The sequence below is a fragment of the Aquarana catesbeiana genome, linkage group LG10 (assembly GCF_042186555.1).
Source record: "Aquarana catesbeiana isolate 2022-GZ linkage group LG10, ASM4218655v1, whole genome shotgun sequence".
Taxonomy (NCBI): Eukaryota; Metazoa; Chordata; class Amphibia; order Anura; family Ranidae; genus Aquarana; species Aquarana catesbeiana.
This window is the reverse complement of record NC_133333.1, coordinates 35,760,123-35,771,416: the sequence shown is the minus strand read 5'-3', so window position 1 is coordinate 35,771,416 and position 11,294 is coordinate 35,760,123. Positions and strand designations below refer to the sequence as shown.

General features: G+C 41.8%; 1 pseudogene; it reads left to right on the top strand.

Moving 5' to 3' along the window:
* The first annotated feature begins 825 nt into the window (after positions 1 to 825).
* Positions 826 to 10,594, top strand: LOC141110574 (fish-egg lectin-like; annotated as a pseudogene).
* Positions 10,595 to 11,294: the final 700 nt, after the last annotated feature.

Below are 11,294 nucleotides of genomic sequence, written 5' to 3'. Positions count from 1 at the left end.
CCTTTCACACGGACGGCTGTTCTGCCGCAGTTAAAAGCATATAATATGTCCTGTGAAATTCAAGATTCCAGGCACTGCGATCAGCTGCATTTGTACAGTGTGATTACCTTAGTTTACTTGCGTTTACCTGCAGCTGCGTTTAGCTGCGTTTGGAACATTCTTGCCATTTCTGATGTGCTTCCTGTTGCTTTTCTTTCCTAGTTGCCGCTGCTATCCGCAGGAGAAACAGTACTCTGCGATTACCTGCAGTTATGTGCAGATAGCTGCAGATAGCTGCGCTAAATCGCTCCTGGACGCAGTCAATTCTATTTTTTCTATCCACACCAAACTGCATGTAACTAAATCGTAGATAAACGCAGTGTGTGAATAGGGCCATAGGAAAGCATTGTATGCTTTTAGCTGTGGTAGAAAACTAGAAAATCTGCAGCTAAAAGCACAATTCTATCCGTCCATGTGAAAGGGGCCTTACAGATACTTTCTAATGAACACTGTTAGAAAGAGACCCCCCTCCAGGCCCCATTAGACTCTGTTGTAGTCTCTAATGGGGCCTGGTGGGGACACTTTCTAACAGACTGTCCAATGGACACTGTTAGAGAAAGACCTCCCTCCAGGTCCCGTTAGACTCTGTTAAACAGTATTTTTTTTAAAAAAGGCAGAAGTTGTACTTTGTGCAAAATGAAGGAGAAGGGGCAAGGGGCGGGTCATGGGCAGGGCCAGGGGCGGGTCATGGGCAGGGCCAGGGGCGGGTCATGGACAGGGCCAGACAGGGGGCCCTTGCTTAATTTTGCCTGGGGGCCCTGGATGTTGTCAGTCCGCCCCTGTGGTGGACTTCCCATGATAGGTGGAGTCCATACATTATATATATATATACACAACAAAGTCTCCCAGCTCTCCATACCAAACATCTGCATTCTCACCTACCAAGATGTTGTTTGCTGTGAGCCTCCTCCTGCTGTGTACTGGAATCTCTGCCTCTGGAGGTAAGACCTTTTTCTCCCTTCCCATCTATTTCCACATAATAGCGAGGTCAGATACTATTGTTTAATATTTTATACTACAGAAGTCACAGCAGTCATCTGCAGTTTTCCTTTGAAAGCCAATCAGAATTCAGTTTTTTGAACAGGCAGATTAATTTCAATGATTTCTAAATTGTCTTGTACTGCACATTACTGCCTTTTGCACTGTCATACCTTTGTTGCCTTTTGAACCTTTTTGTACTTGTAGAGTCAGAGTTGTGATTACTTTTTTACTTTTATTTTGTTTTGTTTTTTTATATTTGGTAATAACTGTACCTGTTTGACTTTATATTACATGGAGAGAGAGAAATAAAAGAGAGAAAGAGTTAAAAAAGAGTGAGGAAGAGAAGAGAGAGAGAAGATAGAGATAGAGATCGAGATAGAGAGAAAAATAGAGAGGAAAGAAAGAAAGAAAGAAAGAAAGAAAGAAAGAAAGAAAGAAAGAAAGAAAGAAAGAAAGAAAGAAAGAAAGAAAGAAAGAAAGAAAGAAAGAAAGGGAGAAAAGAAAAGAGAACGTGGGAGAGATATTATTTCTTGTTCTCTTATGCTATTACAAAACACATTCATACAAAACACTGCATATATCATATGTAATTGCTGCGACCTGTAAAGTAAAAAAAAAAATTAAATCAAATGAAAGCTAGTGTCAGTCATCTCGGACTCCGCCTACACTATACTAATGCACAAAAAATACACATCTGATGTTCAATAAAGATTTATTGGGAGCTGTAAAACAGTTATTTGATATTTCTTAATCTAATCTGAACTGCTCTTCAGGGCTGGTCTGACCCAGACTCAGACTGTAGAAAGCATACATCAGAACAGTGGCGGCTGGTGCTCCATCGATCGGGGAAGCGGCAGACAGACCTGACCAAAGACCCCCTATCACTCCAGCCCACCACCCCACACTAACCCCCCCGTCGCTTGAGCCCACAACTGCACACCATTGACAACATCGCCCGACCCCACCCCTAGCCGGCTTGCCCTCTCTCCCACCAGGCCCTTGTCAGCCCCGCATTTACCCTGTTAAGGTCACAGCTTCCGTCTTCTCCATGTCCCGGCTGTCGCTTCTTCTCCCAGCCAATCGGGTCTTCGGACCCCCGGCCAATGGGGTCTTAGGACCCGCTTCCTGATTGGCCGGGAGGTGAAACAGGAAGACATTAGCAAATATTAATTCGCTAATGTCACACAACAAGGTGGGCTCAGGGCAAAGTGCTCTGTGCCCCGAGCCCAGACTTTTTTTAAGCCAATTAGAGCCTCTGGCTCTAATCATGTGCTTCTAAAAAAATAATCCATAGAAACCCATGCTTCTGGCGCCCTGCATGTAGATTAGGGGACTGGGCGCATGGATTAGGGGGTCAGCGCCCGTGCGCCCCTAATAGACAGGCCACCCCTGCAGCAGAGTAAGAGATGCTCCCTCCCACAGATCTTTCCCAGCAGATACCAAAGAACAGGGAGAGATCATGTGACCACACAACAGCTCTGCAGAAATAAGGGATTTATGTGTATAGGATTAAGGGGAAAAAAAAAAAAACAATGGCATGATATATATGATTTATGGCAATGAACACTTCTCTGTTTAGTATCACTGTAGGTATCAATTATTTATTAAGTTCATATATGTTTAGCAGGTATCCTAATCCCCAAATACGTGATATAATCTGACTTTCAAATAGAGGAAAATGCCCCTTGAACATAGGATAATTCTTCATATGATATCTCTTCTGTTTTTTTTAAGTTAGCATTATAATTACTGAATATTTCATATTCTTTGCATATATGCGTTATATTTTACTATCTTTTCCTTGGTTCAGATTTTCAGTGTACATTAATACCGGGAAATTTGAAACAGATTGATGCAGGTGCTGGTGAAGTGTATGGTGTGAGCGAATGTAATGACATTTTCCAATGGGTAAACAATAACTGGACACAAATTCCTGGGAAGCTCATCCATGTTTCTGTTGGACCTGCTGGAGTTTGGGGTGTGAACAGAGCCCATGTCATCTATAAATTTCAAGACAATGACTGGATGTCTGTACCAGGTAAAAGAGAATCTTGTATTATTCATATCCACTGTGTAATTTATCTTAGATAAATTATGAATAATATATGAGTAAAGATAATTATACCATCTTCATAATATTGAGATATTCTACATTGTTTAAGTCCGCGTTCACATCTGGCGATTGGCATTTGCAATCATGGCAAACGTGCCACAAGTGTTTGGGTGCCAATCACTTTTAAGGGCACCTCAACCCTGGGTACGCAGGTGGAACACACGCCAAGTCATAGATACAAGCGGTGAGGATTTTAAACAAACCAGGTGATTTACAGTGGGTGCCACTATATGGCACAAGGAAATATGAGCTTATTGGCTTATGTTTTTATGGGATAAGATTTTAATACACATACTGCACGATTATTTGGTATTGTTTTTTCATTTTGGGATATCCCTGCTGGTGACATTGGATGTCTGCTTAGTCCATATCAACAGAAAGAAATTTCACAAAAGCTGTGAGGGTCCGGGTGGCCCAAAGTGTAAGGGTTAATTCTGCTTAGATCTGGACAATCAGTAGAATTCTTTCGGAGCTCCGGAAGCATTCAATGCAGACAAGAGAGAGTCATTGAATGAATTCTTGGCTTTAATGGTAAGAGTCACATCTTTATACAAATTATGGACAAAGAATATTGCACAACTTACAGAAAAGGAGGGAGGGAGGGAGGACGAAGTTCATCACATGACACATAATCCTTATACAAACATATAGCCTCTCAGACATAATCTTAAACTAGTATTTTAGCCGACAGGGGATATTATCTGAAAAACATAAGTTAAACTATTTAATGCTGATGTTCTGACTTTGTCTGAAGACATCATTTCAGAACCAGTTTTTACCAGACCTTATCTATATTGTGGTCATCGTGAAAACAAGACCCTAAAATAAGAGATATTCTTCTGTCAGCTATATTCAAGTTTCAGTCATGTTAACTCTTTCTCCTCCTTCACAAAGCTACCTGGGTATCCTTGCTGGTGCAACTGGATGTATTCTGAGCTCATACCAATATAAAGAAACCCCATATACTGTAAGCTGTGAGGGTCCTGGTGGCCCAAAGCAATATGGGTATCCTTGCTGGTGAAACTGGATGTATGCTGAGCCCATACCAATATAAAGGAAACCCATATCAGTGGCAGCTGGTGGGCTTTTTTGGGGGGGGAGGAGGGGGATGGCAAACAAAAAACACCTAGGTTGCGGGCAGGCAGCGCTCCTACAGGCAGCGGGTGCGGTGGGTTCTATCGCGTCTCCTCCTCCTCTGCATCATGGTGGCTTCTGCCGTGCGTCTCCTCCCTCCTCCTCCTATTCGTCCACTAGGATCGCCCTTTCAGCCAATCGGGTTACGAGTCTCAGGACCTACTTCCTGATTGGCCGGGAGGCAGATCAGTGTGACAATAGCGATTATTCATTCGCTATTGTCATAAAATTGGGTGGGCTCAGAGCGCAGTGCTCTGCACCCCAAGCCTAACCTTTTTTAAGCCTATTAGAGCCTCTGGCTCTAATCACGTGCTTAAAAAGAAAAAACACCCCCCCCCATTGGGATCCATGCTTACAGTGCCCTGCATGTAGATTAGGGGGCCGGATGCTTGGAGGGGGGGGAGGGGGGCCCTTCATGCGCCCCTAATGGACATGCTGCCAAGGCCCCATATACTGTAAGCTGTAAGGGTCCTGGTGGCCCAAAGCTATCTGGTGAGTGGTCCTCTTACTATAATTTGTGATCACAAATGAACACATGGTGATATAAAGAAATTAAACAAAGGACTGTTATCTGTTATTGCTGTAATTGATTACAGGACATTTTTTCACTGCTATCAACAGCACAGATGTGTTTTTATATTCACTTGTGTTTTCATTCACTTGTTTTTTTTATTTTTTTTGTTGATTTTTTTATGTGGATTTATGTATCAGATTTATGGTGTATACTTTAATAGCTAGCACCTCAACACACAAAATCATTCTCTAACTAAATGCACTAATTTTTTCCTTTTTTAACTTATCTGTACTCCTGAGTCTAGTCAGACTCCGGATCTGCATTTGTTGATTGAACATACAACTAAATGCTCCTGTATATAATCCATACAGGTAGCAAATCCAGTTACTATGTTATGCACAAGCCTCATAAGGTAAGCAAAACACTTTCATTGCCCTCGCTGATAGAGCCCAATCCTCTTGCTTCTCACACGCTCCCCCTCCCAGACACTGCAGCTCACAGTGGGAGGGTTTCAGAGCTGTCAGTCCAGAAAGCAGTGTGTGGGGCTAGGCGTGGCCAGGTGCTGATTGACAAGCTGCATATTGGTAAATCAGTAGTGACAAGACTGATAGCCACACCCCCTAGAACATCTTCTTATCCCCCTGTGGCACAGGTAGGGATAATCTACATTTGAGGAACAACTCTGCTCTGAATTCAGGAGCAGTGCAGTATCTTTGCCACACCATCACAGGAAATTATATTGGGTGGACTACACTAGATGGATCCTCAGGTATTTAGGGGGACTTTGCAGGGGGGCTAAGAGAAAATTGTAAGTGTGGGTGCATTTATAATAAAGTGCTGAAGCACACATATTTTTTAATGGACAAAGTTTTACTTTAAAGTTCACCTTTGTTTTATTTATTTTTTTCAAATTTTTTCCAATTTCCAGCTTCCCCAATGTACCAATATAGTATTAATGTACTTATTTTGCAAAAATCAAACAGATTTCCATTAATTCTACACCTGATTCCCTTACTCTCTTCATAGCTGTTTAACCACTTCCGGACCGCCTTCCGCACATTTAGGCAGCCCGGCTGTGGAAGACGACGTACCTGTACGGCGGTTCGTGCAGTAGCCTCTGTGGGCGCGCTGATTGGACAGAGGGGGAGCCGATTAGCGGGTCTCCCCAGAGAGGCAGAATGGCAATCTGCCTATGTAAACAAGGCAGACTGCCATTTTGACAGGAGAGAACATAGAGATCTTGTGTTCCTGCTAAGTAGGAATAAGGATCTCTGTGTTCTCCCAGTCAGAGCAATCCCCACACAGTTAGTAAGCACCCCCTAGGGACACACTTAACCCTTTGATCGCCCCTGGTGTTATCAACTTCCCTGCCAGTGTCATTAGTACAGTAACAGTGCATATCTTTAGCACTGATCACTGTATTAGTGTCACTGGTCCCCAAAAAATTGTCAGATGTCAAATTTGTCTGCCGCAATCCCATCAAAAATCACTGATCGTCGTCATTACTAGTAAATGATAAATAAATAAACATTCCATAAAAATATCCGCTGGTTTGTAGGCACTATAACTTTTGCGCAAACCAATGAATATACACTTATTGGGATTTTTTTCACCAAAAATATGTAACAGAATACATATTGGCCTAAACTGATGAAGAAATGACATTTTTAATTTTTTTTTATTGGATATGTATTATAGCAGAAAGTAAAACATATTTGTTTTTTTTTTTTAAATTGTCGCTTTTATTGTTTATAGCTCAAAAAATAAAAACCGCAGAGGTGATCAAATACCACCAAAAGAAAGCTCTATTTGTGAGAAAAAAAGGACATCACGACCGCACAATTGTCAGTTAAAGTAACGCAGTGCTGTATCACAAAAAATGGCCTGGTCATGAAGGGGGTAAAACCTCAAGTGGTTAAACATGCTACTTGATTAGTTCTACATAGTTGCCAACATTGTAAAAAAAAAATGTGGGACACTTTTGTGGCTGTAGGCGGAGCCGTACAATAATTAGGGGGCGGGGCATTCATTTGTATGCGTGGTTTAGGAAAATTTGCGTGCCGCAGCGAAAAATGGGCGTGGTTTACACGACATAGTGTAAACCACGCCCATTGCCTGGCCCATCGTAAAAGGGATATTAAATCGTGCAACTTGAATTATATTAACTACTTTATTACTATTTACAGGTATTAACAACAATTTTAGTTTTAATTATAGTATAATTTTACGTCAGCGAATTGCCACTTCTTAAACTCATACTGTAAATTAAATACAAGAAAAAGTTTTGCATTCAGTACTGGTAAAAATTCTCCAGTAAAAGTACGTTTCTTACACAGGCCAGAATAGATCAGTTTCGGAAGGGGAACTAGTGTGAGGACAGAAAACAGTTTTCAACTATAGAAAATGTTGACACTTGAGGAGCATTTCAAGACTACTTGGGGTACAAGGCTGTTGGGTACCATAAAACGAATGTTAGTGGCCATAACTTCAAAATATACAGTGCTTGTGGAAGTAATAGATGACATTCTCTCGAAAAATGGAAAAAGTGAGAGAAATGCAAATGATATAGGTATAAGAAGAGTTCTCAAAGAAAACTGAATAAAAACTTACCGATTTCATGCACAACTTGCAGAATATCTTCCCAACTTCCACGGCGAAATTGCTGTCACCATTAATCCACTTCTTGAAAATGGTTACGTTTGAACTAGCAACTTTAGGCATATTGAATTATGAAAACACGAAAATGTAAAACACGAGCAATGACTTCAGTAATACACTTCAGCTTGCTATGAAGGACGTGGGAAAGGGAGCTGATGTACTGTATATACGCGTTTCCCTACGGTCCTCCCCCCTGCTAATGGATTTTTACATACAGTGTACACAAAGATATACACTGTGGGACAATCCCCCCTTCCCCTTAGCAGCCAAGCCACATACACATATACATCCCATAATAAGTTTATCTTAAGGCAGACAGAACAATGTGAGGTCATTAACATTTAACAATGAGACAGGCACAATCCACATTCCCTCCCAATACACAAACAATAGGGAAGTCTGCCAATGACAGTCTGTGTGTCTCTCTCACAGAGAAGCACATGGAATAAACTGTGTATTAAATCTTCATATTTCTATATGAAGACATTGCTGACAAATATTACGGTCCCACTTGAAGAATATTAGAATATTTTTATTTTTTCTTGGCCCAAATAAGGCAAAATATGGCACAAAATGTGGCATTTTCCCGAAAATCTGGGAAATATGGCATTTTAGTATGGCACCTTGGTAATGTGGCATTTGAAGGTCTCTGGTTATTACACTCAGTTTAATTTGTATATTTGTATAATTTTAATATTTTGTTTTATGTTATTTCAACAGGGTTCTTGAAGCAAATAGATGCTGGTGGTGATAAGTTCTTGGGCGGAGTGAACGCTCAAGACAACATTTACTGCTTGAGAAAGAGTTGCACAGTTTCAAGTTACACTTCACCCCACTGGATGGGGCACTGATTTACTACAGTTGTGGGCCGGTGGGCTGCTGGGGAGTGAACAGAGGCAACGATATTTACTTCCGCCACAATGTCAAACCAACATCCTGCCATGGAAGCCGATGGCAGCAGATTGATGGCTCTCTGACGATGATAGAGGTTGGCTCAGATGGTTCTGTGTATGGAGTCAACTCAGCAGGCAACGTGTACAGAAGGTAATTTTTTAACTATGTATGCAGTAGCATAAGGCCCCTTTCACATGGGGTGGGTTCAGTGTGAAATCAGTTGCCATCAGCAAGGGATCAGTTCACAGATCCCCTGCTAATCAGAGCAGAGCAGGGTGAATGACAGGTCCATATCCACTCAGTTTGTGCAGAGTGGACAAGGACAAAGCCCGCTCTGCTCTATGGGCGGCCGTGAGTAAATGGACTCTGCCTGTCCGTTTATACCCGACTGCAGTCCAAACCAATCTGCTTGAACGGAACAGGACAGATTCCCTTCAGTTTTTTTTTTTTTTTAGCGGACCGGATCGGATTGGCGAGTAGGCAGGTATAAATGAACAAAGGCCCGTTTACACCCGTCTGTCAAGAGGGATGCATTAACCATCTAAACAGGTCCACCTGAAAAACTAATAGGTGGGTCTCTCGGATCTCTCATGTAAAAGGGGGCTTAAGGCAATGTGTATGCATTCCCACTTCGCGTAGCGGGACCTCGCTATCCCGCTTGAGATTTTGTTTGAGTGATTTTTGCTTAATTCCGCATGCCACACATAGGACAGCCAATTCACAGTATCGAGCCGCAACCACAACAAACCACTTAACACAAAGCTTGTTGGCCAAAAGAAGCTCCTGCTCCTTTTTAGGCCACATACTTTGCGCAATGCGGTTTTGCCACGATTGTGGTGTGACAGAATCACTTCAGTGGGCTGCCCTATGTGCATTTGTCTCCCAAAAGAAGCTCCTGCTCCTTTTTGGGTGACAAGCTTCAGTTGATTCTTATAGTTGCGTTTTGCCGCGATTACAGAGTGATTCTGTTGTGCAAATTCACGGCAGTATTGCACTGCATTTGGGGGGCCATTTAGAATGAATGACACCCAAACACACATTGCACATTTTGCACCGATTGCCACAAGATTTTAAATTGCAGGCAGAATCCCGGCAATTTCGCCCATGATTCCAAATCACCAAGTGTGAAAGAGGACTCACTTTTGTAAAGAAGTCTCAATGGTAAATGTTGAGGGTAAGCCAATTAGAAAAGTCTACCTGTTATAATTCAACAACCGCTCTGTATGTTCACATTAGTGTTATCCTGTGTACACACGGGCGGACTTTTCGACCAGACTGGTCCGACGGAATGAATCCGTCGGACAATCCGATTGTGTGTGGGCTTCATGGGACCTCCAGCTGACTTTTTCTGTCAAAAATCAGACGGACTTTAGATTTAGAACATGTTCTAAAAAAAATCCGTTCACCTGTAAGCTAGTCCGACGCACAAAAAAGGACGCAAGGGCAGCTATTGGCTACTGGCTATGAACTTCCTTATTCTAGTCCGGTCATACGTCATTACGTTCAAACAACCAGACTTTTGAACGGACATTAGGACTTTTGAACGGACTTTAGTCCGTTCGTGTGTGGGCAAGTCCGGCCGTTCGCAAGTCCGTTGAAAGTCTGTCGGAAAGATGGTCGGACGTTTGATGCTCAAAAGTCTGCCCGCGTGTACACAGCATTAGAGAATCCTTGACTTTTTGCTCTCTTTATTCAACTTTTTGAACCCTCAGCATTAGCATTAAATGAGACCTCCAGTGACCATGGTTATTAATGATCTTTTGGTCAGTCAGAAAAGCTTATCCTAGTAAAGGGTTTCTGATTTGCTATGTTGGTTGGTATTCCATAAAATCTTCCTTAGAGAAAAAGCTATTTTTAATATAATTTTTTATGTTGTATAACTGAAAGATTTTTGTTTCAGGGATGGAATCAGTCCTAGAACCCCAACCGGAACATCCTGGACCCAGCTAGACTTCTGCGCCACTTTCAAACACGTCACTTATGACAACGGCTATCTGTGGCTTCTCAACCCAACTGGTGACATCTATCGATGTGTAGAAACAAGTGAATGATTTGGCTATGACACAAGACCAAGCATAGCAATCTATAGTGTGATCTGAGCCGAGGTGATTACATGACTGCTCTGTCCATCTACTCATTATTCTGCAAATGATTTACACCGCCACTAAAAGCTTCTAATGCTAACTAGGACTTCCAGTCAATAACATATCTTGTATCTTGCTTTAAATATGTTTGCATCATATAAACTTTTTCCTATCAAATGGTTTTAATTATTATTGTCAGAGAAATATTGATTTAAAAAAATATTTATCTCACTTTATGTGAGTCTAACAATCCTAAACTTGCAGCCGCCAGGCTTCTTCCGCCACAGTCCAGTCATAGGCTGGGGAGGGACAAAACCTATAAATTATACTTAGCTGCTGCAGAGGAAAATTAGGTCTCCTGCCGGCCGGAAAAAAGCCTGTACAGTGTGGCAGAATTTATTTATATACAATATCTCACAAAAGTGAGTACACCTGACCCCTCACATTTTTGAAATTATTCTATTATATCTTTTCATGTGACAACACTGAAGAAACTACACTTTTCTACAATGTAAAGTAGTGAGTGTACAGCTTGTTTAACCGTGTACCTTTGCTGTCCCCTCAAAATAGCTCAACACACAGCCATTAATCTCTAAACCACTGGCAACAAAAGTGAGTACACCCCTAAGTGAAAATGCCCAAATTGGGCCCAATTAGCCATTTTCCATCCAAGGTGTCATGTGACTCGTTAGTGTTACAAGGTCTCAGGTGTGAATGGGGAGCAGGTGTGTTAAATTTGGTGTTATCACTCTCACTCTCTCATACTGATCACTGGAAGTACAACATGGCACCTCATGGCAAAGAACTCTCTGAAGATCTAAATAAAAAAATTGTTGCTCTACATAAAGATGGCCTAGGCTATAAGAAGATTGGCAAG